The following is a 10,096-nucleotide window of genomic DNA, read 5'->3' as shown; positions in this document are numbered from 1 at the left end:
TGCTCAACAGGAAGGGAGACAGGTGCCTAACAGGGGGCAAGGTCTACATCCAGAGGCTCTTAATCCCACCCACAAAAGGCACATTTTAATCAGTTTCCAAAAGTTCAAACCCTGTAGCGGCACAGAGTTTAAGCATCTGGACAGGCAACGAGAACAGGAATGGAGGCTCGATCCCCCAACATAAACAACCCAAAGCTCCGAGGCGTGGAGGGCCCATACCTTGGAGGGGGTGAGGTGGTGATATCCCCACATATGTCCCAGCTCTCCACACATTCACACATTAACTCATGGAAAGGTCAGAAGAGGAGGGCAGGGAGTGACCTACAGAATGGACATCATCTCCCTCCATCCACACCACATTCGCTCCACAAACAACTGCAGACAGACAAATTCAGGACATGGCAGATGTGACGTTGGACCACATGGGTTCTTGCTCTTGGGAGAACTGATGTGAGGCTGAAGAATAAGTGCACTGGTTGCCTGTAACTTACAGGCACATGGGCACCTTGGTCCCTGCTACAGCCCTAGTAACACTAGGAGCCCAGCAGGGCTGGAGGGAGATGGCGAGGACAAGGGTTTAGCTGTGGAAGAAACGGCTGACTATCCATGGTATACTAAAGGATGTCTCAGGTACATCAGATTGCAGCTCACCCCTACTCTGTCTTGAGTAAATGCTCTCTTCCAATTTTTGGAAGGAGTATGAAAATAGGCAATTGGGTAAGACCCACCTCCAATGAGAGTCCAAAGGCCCTCCTCCCAGCAGCCCCAGTTGAGGCAGGAAGGAGGGGGAGCAAGGGGTGACAGCCACCCCAGGTGAGAGTGAGTTCAACAGGAATAGAAAGGATGTAAGTCCTGTTTGGGCAGTGGCATCACGCCAACCCTCCTGGGAGGTGGAAGTGAGGAGAGCTACTGGGAGGGAGGGGGCAGGAGGGATCTGCAGCAGTGTGAGCGAGGTCTCCATGATCGGCACCCAGCAGCCAGTCAATATAGCTCCCCAGCCCTGGCCGGTTGGCTCAGTGGTGGAGCGTCGGCCTGGCATGCAGAAGTCCCGGGTTCGATTCCCGGCCAGGGCACACAGGAGAAGCGCCCATCTGCTTCTCCACCCCTCCCCCTCTCCTTCCTCTCTGTCTCTCTCTTCCCCTCCCACAGCGAGGCTCCATTGGAGCAAAGATGGCCCGGGCGCTGGGGATGGCTCTGTGGCCTCTGCCTCAGGCGCTAAAGTAGCTCTGGTCACAACATAGCGATGCCCAGGATGGGCAAAGCATTGCCCCCTGGTGGGCAGAGCATCGCCCCTGGTGGGCGTGCTGGGTAGATCCCGGTCAGGCGCATGCGGGAGTCGGTCTGACTGTCTTTCCCCATTTCCAGCTTCAGAAAAATACAAAAAAAAAAAAAAAAAAAAAAAAAAAAAAATATATATATATATATATATATATATATATATATATATATATAGCTCCCCAGCTCCTGCACTGCTCGTCCCGCTGGTCAGTATAGCTCTCCAGCTCCTGCACGTGCTCATCCCGCTGGTCAGTATAGCCCTCCAGCTCCTGCACGTGCTCGTCCCGCTAGTCAGTATAGCCCTCCAGCTCCTGCACTGCTCTTCCCGCTGGTCACTATAGCCCTCCAGCTCCTGCACGTGCTCGTCCCGCTGGTCAGTATAGCCCTCCAGCTCCTGCACGTGCTCTTCCCGCTGGTCAGTATAGCTCTCCAGCTCCTGCACGTGCTCGTCCCGCTGGTCAGTATAGCTCTCCAGCTCCTGCACTGCTCTTCCCGCTGGTCACTATAGCTCTCCAGCTCCTGCACGTGCTCGTCCCGCTGGTCAGTATAGCTCTCCAGCTCCTGCACATGCTCGTCCCGCTGGTCAGTATAGCTCTCCAGCTCCTGCACTGCTCTTCCCGCTGGTCACTATAGCTCTCCAGCTCCTGCACTGCTCTTCCCGCTGGTCAGTATAGCTCTCCAGCTCCTGCACGTGCTCGTCCCGCTGGTCAGTATAGCCCTCCAGCTCCTGCACTGCTCGTCCCGCTGGTCAGTATAGCCCTCCAGCTCCTGCACGTGCTCGTCCCGCTGGTCAGTATAGCCCTCCAGCTCCTGCACTGCTCGTCCCGCTGGTCAGTATAGCCCTCCAGCTCCTGCACTGCTCGTCCCGCTGGTCAGTATAGCCCTCCAGCTCCTGCACTGCTCGTCCCGCTGGTCAGTATAGCCCTCCAGCTCCTGCACTGCTCGTCCCGCTGGTCAGTATAGCCCTCCAGCTCCTGCACTGCTCGTCCCGCTGGTCACTATAGCTCTCCAGCTCCTGCACGTGCTCGTCCCGCTGGTCAGTATAGCTCTCCAGCTCCTGCACGTGCTCGTCCCGCTGGTCAGTATAGCTCTCCAGCTCCTGCACTGCTCTTCCCGCTGGTCACTATAGCTCTCCAGCTCCTGCACGTGCTCGTCTGCTGGTCAGTATAGCTCTCCAGCTCCTGCACTGCTCTTCCCGCTGGTCAGTATAGCCCTCCAGCTCCTGCACTGCTCGTCCCGCTGGTCAGTATAGCCCTCCAGCTCCTGCACGTGCTCGTCCCGCTGGTCAGTATAGCCCTCCAGCTCCTGCACTGCTCGTCCCGCTGGTCAGTATAGCCCTCCAGCTCCTGCACTGCTCGTCCCGCTGGTCAGTATAGCCCTCCAGCTCCTGCACTGCTCGTCCCGCTGGTCAGTATAGCCCTCCAGCTCCTGCACTGCTCATCCCGCTGGCTCAGCTCCCGCTCCCACTGCAGGAGCAGGCTGATTAGCTCATCATGGGTCAGGTGGTAGTACTTGGCTGACATGTCCAGCAAACCCACATCCTAAGGTCAGACGGAATGAGTGAGCAGGGCACCCTCAGGCATACCTGCCTTCCTGTCCACTGACACCCCAGTTGCACCCCCACAGGCCCCTGGCCCACAGGCATCTGTCTCCAATGCCAGAAATGGCCTATCTGGCTTCAGGGCTCTGGCGTGTGTGACCAGGCCTGCTCCTTGCTCCACCCCGTCCAGCAACCTGTTTCTGACCTCAGGACACCTGACCTCTCTCCATAGCACAAGTCTGGTCTGATCCCCTGTGGCATCCTGCTAGGCCTCACCTTCAGCCTCTTGCTGTTCACGGTCTGGCCAGCCTGGGAGGCTGGAGCCACAGGCTGAACACTGCCCAATGTGACATCTTGAGCTTCTCTAGCCCACTGCTCAGCGCTGTGCTCAGACTGGAGCAGGGCTGCTTTCTGTCGGGGGTGCTCTCCACAGGGGCAGCACTGAGGGGCTTCACAGGATGGGGACTGCGGAGACAGACAAGAGATGCATTATGGGGAGGGATGGGTGACACAAGGAGAAGGGACACAGGTCTGCTGGACAGAGACCACCACTTGGTGGTGGCTGCCCTACCTAACCCAGGGCTTAGGGCAGCTGCGCTCAGCATTCCTCAGCAACCCACCACCTGCCCCTTCCTGATTCCACTGCCAGGCGGCCTTGCCCCTTCACAGGGACGGCAGAGGCCTCCTACAAACTTCTGTGCACCTATACCCAGTCTTTGCCAGGGCCGTCCCCCTCCACCCATCCTCCCTCCCAACTCTTCTGTATTGTAGGGGGCAGGTGTGTGACCAACCCTCCCAGTTTCCTGATTTTCCCAGGACTGTGGGGATTCCCAGGATGTGGGACTTGCTGTGCTAAAACCAGGAAAGGGCTCGCCAAACTGGGACACTTGGTTTCCCCTCAGCATCTACACCAGCCTGAAACACCCTCCTTTCACCTTGTGTAGGCCTGGCTGCCACCCTGTCATCCCCACCTCTCCTTCCTTCTCACCCAGCCTCTCCTGGGCATGTATGTGGGAGATGTGCTGTGGGTTTGCAGGGTCGTTGTAGCCTAAGGCTTGGTTTGGGACTGAGCATTTCCCACTCTCTTAATACTAAGATCTTTTAATACTAAGATATTTTCACACTAAGCTTTTCTCCACACCCTTGATTGTTGCATGATGTAGGGTGGTGCACTCTTATGAGGAATCCAATTTATGCCTCAAATGAGTGGCTTTGTATCAGAGACTTCCCCATTTGTTTATTGGATTAAAGGCTTTAATTGTCTATGCTATATAATAAAGCAAGGACTGGGGGCTCACTCTCTCTGATATTGCCAGCAGCATTACAGAGGCCTCCCGATTCCATCATCTTTTCTCGGTGAGTCTATTTTCTTAATTCCTCACCGTTCTCCCTCAGGACCTGGAATTACTGGCCACGCTGTTTTGCAGCAAGTGGTGCCCAACGTGGGGCCTGGGTACAAGAAACTAAACTAAAGGCAGGTGACGAAACTCCCAAGTATGCACAGTGAGTTTTTGGGGAGAGTATAGTTGGAAGTAATAAATTATGGGACAGCTAGGATAAAAAATAAGGGACCTTTTTGTAGAAATGTTTCCATATGATGATGAATCGTTGTCTGAAGAGTATCTGGGTGAGCTGGAAATGAAGGGATGTGAATATGAGAACAACTTGGAGTCTGAGGATGACTTGGGGGGGATAAAAATTTTGTGGCTATGGCTGCCTTAACCGTGGGGCTTCCACCGCCCTTGTCTCCTTTCTATGTTCTACCCTCTACTCTTCCGTACCCTTATCGTGCTGATACCAGAGTCTATAGCTCAAAATCTGGGAAATCCCTGTTCCAACAATCTATAGAGCAGGCTCGAAATATAGGGTAAACAATAAATGGCCTTACCTGTTTTCCTGTTGTAGAAAGACAGGACGATAAGGGGAAACTAGTGCGAGAACATAAACCTTTACCTTTTAAAACTCTGAAAGAACTTAAACTTGCTTGTGCTCAGTATGGGCCTACTGTCCCTTTTACACTTGGTTTATTAGATGCTATTAGTGCAAAGGCTCTTCCCCCAAATAACTGAAAGGCGATTACTCGTGCTTGTCTCTCCAGGGGTGATTATTTGCTGTGGAAGTCAGACTTTCATGAAAAGGCCATGGAGCAGGATGAGAGAAATCAGCAAGAGGAAGTTGCTGTTACTATAGATATGTTAACTGGAGAAGGACAATATGCCTATATGGCAACTCAATTAGAGTATCAACTAACTACTAATAATATAATTAATCAGATAGCCACAAAGGAATGGAAATGCCTGTCTACTCCAGGGGCCAAAACAGAAGAATTTGGTAAAATTAGACAATGCACAGATGAGCAATTTCAAGAATTTATTTCATGGCTAATTCAAGCAGTCGTAAGAATAGTAGAGGATAAAAATGTAGGAAAGATTTTGATAAAGCAGTTAGTGTATGAAAATGCTAATTCAGCTTGTCAGGCTGCACTTTGGCCTCACCGCAAGAAGGGAGAGATAGAGGACTATATCAAAATATGTGCTGATGTTAGGACTTCATACATGCAAGGTCTTGCTTTTACCGCAGACATTAAGGCAAGACTTCCAGGATGATACTTTAATAAAAGGCAGGACAAACAAAAGAAGGAAGGTCATGGAAGTACTTCTGCCCATGGATCTTCTTTCCAATGCAGGGGTTTGGGGCACTTTGCTAGAAACTGCCCTGCTTCCCCGGATATCAGTCTTGGCCTCTCCCTCATGGACAGCCAGCCCCTAAGGCTCCGGACTTCTGCCCACGTTGTAGGAGAGGGAAACATTGGGTGAATGAGTGTAAGTCTAAATATACTGCCGAAGGGCAGGTAATTCAGGAAAACGGACAATGGGGCCCTCCCTGGCCCCATCAAACAATAGGGGTGATGTCAGTGTTTCCTCAGCAAATTATGATTCCAGCAGGCCAAACATTGCCCAACTATCCTGGGCAACAACAGGAGCGCAGGACTGACCTCAGTCCCACCTCACAATTTGTATTAACTCCAGTGATGGGACCTCAAACTATACCCACTGCAATTTTGGGGCCACTTCCCACTAACACAGTAGGACTCTTATTAGGCAGAAGTAGTTTAACTATAAGAGAATATTTTGTTCTCCCTGAGTAATAGATTCAGATTATACAGGGGAAATTAAAGTAATGACTCACACTCTGAGGAATATAGTCACTATCTCCCCTGACATGAAAATTGCTCAATTAATCCTTTTAACTCTTTTAAGACAAGGTCAAACCCTGCAGAAGGGACCCCAAGAGAATCGAGGATTTGGCTCCACTGATGCTGCCTACTGCATTAAAAAAAATAGGTCAGGAATGCCCTTAAATGGAACTAACAATAAAAAGGTGTAAATTTAAAGGACTTTTAGATACTGGAGCGGATATATCTGTTATTGCTAAGCTACATTGGTCTCCTTCCTGGCCCACTTATGCAGCAGCCACAGAACTACAACATAAAGGGCAGAGTAAATTCCCCCAACAAAGCTCTAGTTTTTTACAATGGGAATATAAGGAAGGTCATTCTGGACTTTTTCAGCCTTGTGTGCTCCATGGATTGCCAGTTTGTGGAGTAGAGATGTTATTAAAAATATGGGAGCATTGCAGAGGAACCAAGATGGCAGTGGAGTAGGCAGACTCACAGGCTCCCAGTTCACATCACCAAACTGGATTACAAATTAATTTAGGAACAATCAGCATGAAAAAACAACTTTGGTTTAAAAGAACAGGTCTCAAAAACTAAGGAGCAAAGAAGAAACCACACCAAGTCGGGTAGGGAGCTCCGAGCCACAATGGGGGTCTCCCCTGCTTCCAGGAGTGAAGGTGGGGTGAGACTGAGATCCCAGAAGGGCTCTCATTATACGGAGAAGAGCAGAAAATATCGCTCACAGCCACTTGCCTGGGGACCTGGGAACGAAGTGTGCTGAGAGGGCTGGCTTATCTTCCAAAAGGAAAGTGGGGAGAGAGAGACAGATGGTGATGGGCAGAGAATGCATGGGATGACATGAGAAGCTGAATCATCCAGTGCAGAGGTGGCCATAGCTTGGGGAGAAGTTGAACCCTTAACAAAGCAAAGCCTAAAGTGGTTCTGGATGACCCAAGTCCAGAAAGCTCTCAAGCTCCAATCAGAGCAACAATATACAGCTGAAAAAGGAAGTGGGGAGGATGGGTAGTAACTCAGGTCTCCATGGATATCTGAGATACACCTTCACCTACTGAAACTGAGAAAGCACCCCACCCCCAGAGAGAAGCTGTCAGACCAGACCTTCAGAGTCTCAGGTTACACCCACCACATTTCTGGATACAGCTACAAATAAGCCCCCTGCTGAGATCAGTAAACAAGACTGCCACTGAGTTAAGAAAACAAACAAATCAAGGCTTCAAAGAGGCTCTACTAGGTAAGGGCATCACAGCTGGAAGAAGCCTACAAGTCATAGAGAATAATGGATAGGCAGAGAAGCATAAGTCATATGCTTCAACAAGATAAATTCTCTGAAAAAGTTTTTTGGGTTTTTGTTTTTTGGTTTTTTTTACAGAGGCAGAGATAGACAGGGACAGATAGACAGGAATGGAGAGAGATGAGAAGCATCAATCATCAGTTTCTCATTGCATGTTACAACTTCTTAGTTGTTCATTGATTGCTTTCTCACATGTGCCTTGACCATGGGCCTTCAGCAGACCGAGTAACCCCCTGCTGGAGCCAGCAACCTTGGGTCTAAGCTAGTGAGCTCTTCGCTCAAGCCAGATGAGCCCGCGCTCAAGCTGGCGACCTCGGGGTCTCGAACCTGGGTCCTTCCGCATCCCAGTCCGACGCTCTATCCACTGCACCACCACCTGGTCAGGCTCTGATAAAGTTTTGGATGAATCTGAAATAATCAAATTACCAGATGCAGAGTATAAAAAATGAGTTTTAGGATGCTTAAAGATCTCAAAGCTTCAATGGAAGGACTTAATAAACACTTCAATAAAGATACTAAAAGCATCAAAAAGGACACGGAAATCATAAAGAACCAGACAGAAATGACAAACACAATATCAAAAATGAAGAATACACTGGAAGAAATTAAAAGCAGGCTGGATGAAGTGGATCGATTCAGCAACTTAGAGGACAAGGTAAGTGAAAGCACAGAAGTGGAGCAGCAAAATAAAAAAGAGACTGAGAAAATCTGAGGAAACTCTAAGAGAACTCTGTGACAACCTAAAGTGAAACAACATCTGCATTATAGGGGTTCCTAAAGAAAAAGAGAAAGAACAAGTGTTAGAGACATTGTTCAATGAAATCATAGGTAACAACTTTCCTAACTTAATGCAGGAAAAAGTCATACAAGTTCAAGAAGCACAGAGAATTCCATTAAAGAGAAACTCAAAAAAATCTACACCAACACACATCATAATTAAAATACCAAAGTTAAGAGATAAAGAGAAAATATTAAAAGCTGCTAGAGAGGCCCTGGCCAGTTGGCTCAGTGGTAGAGCGTCAGCCTGGCGTGCAAAAGTCCCGGGTTCGATTCCCAGCCAGGGCACACAGGAGAAGTGCCCATCTACTTCTCCACCCCTCCCCCTCTCCTTCCTCTCTGTCTCTCTCTTCCCCTCCCGCAGCCAAGACTCTATTGGAGCAAAGATGGCCCGGGCACTGGGGATGGCTCCTTGGCCTCTGCCCCAGGCGCTAAAGTGGCTCTGGTCGTGGCAAAGTGACGCCCCAGAGGGGCAGAGCATCGCCCCCTGGTGGGCAGAGCGTCAGCCCCTGGTGGGCGTGCCGGGTGGATCCCGGTTGGGCGTATGCGGGAGTCTGTCTGACTGTCTCTCCCCGTTTCTACCTTCAAAAATAAAAATAAAAAAATAAAAAATAAAAAAGCTGCTAGAGATAAAAAGGCTATCACCTACAAAGGAGCCCCCAAGATGACATCTGACTTCTCAACAGAAACACTTGAGGCCAGAAGGAAATGCCAAGACATATCCAAAGTAATGCAGAACAAGAGCCTAAAACCAAGACTTCTTTATCCAAAAGGCTATCATTTAAAATTGAAGGAGAAATAAAAAGCTTCCCAGACAAAAAAAACAAACAAGGAATTCATTACAACTAAACCAATGCTGCAAAAAATGTTAAGGGTCCTGTTGTAAACAGAACAAAGGGGGAAAAGAATATAGTAAAACAGGAATATAACTTTAAAGAATAAAATGGCAATAAACAACTACATATCAATAATAACCTTAAATGTAAATGGTTTAAATGCCCCAATCAAAAGACATAGGGTAGCTGAATGGATAAGAAAACAGGACCCGTACATATGGTGTCTACAGGAGATGCACCTCAAAACAAAAGATACACATAGACTGAAAGTAAAAGGATGGAAATAAAAGTATTTCATGCAAATGGAAATGAAAAAAAAGCTTGGGTAGCAATATTTATATCTGACAAAATAGACTTTAAAACAAAGACTATAGTAAGGGATAAAGAAGGTCGCAACATAATGATAAAGGGAGCAATCCAACAGGAAGAGATAACAATTATAAATATATATGTACCTAATATAGGAGCAAATAAATATATAAAGCAGATTTTTTTTTTGTATTTTTCTGAAGTTGGAAACGGGGAGACAGTCAGACAGACTCCTTTATGCACCCGACCGGGATCCACCCAGCATGCTCACCAAGGGGCGATGTTCTGCCCATCTGGGGCATCGCTTTGTTGTGACCATGAATTTAGATGCTAAAATTCTCAACCAGAGCCATTCTAGCGCCTGAGGCAGAGGCCATGGAGCCATCCTCAGTGCCCGGGCCAACTTTGCTCCGATGGAGGCTCGGCTGCGGGAGAGGAAAAGAGAGACAGAAAAGAAGGAGAGGGAGAGGGATGGAGAAGCAGATGGGCGCTTCTCCTGTGTGCCTTGGCCGGGAATTGAACCCGGTACTCCTGCATGCCAGGCCGATGCTCTACCACTGAGCCAACCGGCCAGGGCCTATAAAGCAGATTTTGATTGACATAAAGGGAGAGATCAACAGCAATACTATAATAGTAGGGGATTTCAATACCCCACTAACATCAATGGATAGATCCTCAAGAAAGAAAATTAACAAAGAAACAACAGAATTAAGGGATACACTAGATCAACTGGATTTAATAGATATCTTCAGAACCTTCCACCCTAAAGTAGCAGAATATACATTCTTTTCAAGGGTTCATGGTACATTCTCTAGGATAGACCACATATTAGGGCATAAAACAAGTCTCAAATTTAAGAAGATTGA

The sequence above is a fragment of the Saccopteryx leptura genome, chromosome 3 (genome assembly GCF_036850995.1).
Source record: "Saccopteryx leptura isolate mSacLep1 chromosome 3, mSacLep1_pri_phased_curated, whole genome shotgun sequence".
NCBI lineage: Eukaryota > Metazoa > Chordata > Mammalia > Chiroptera > Emballonuridae > Saccopteryx > Saccopteryx leptura.
Note: the sequence above shows the minus strand (reverse complement) of the source record.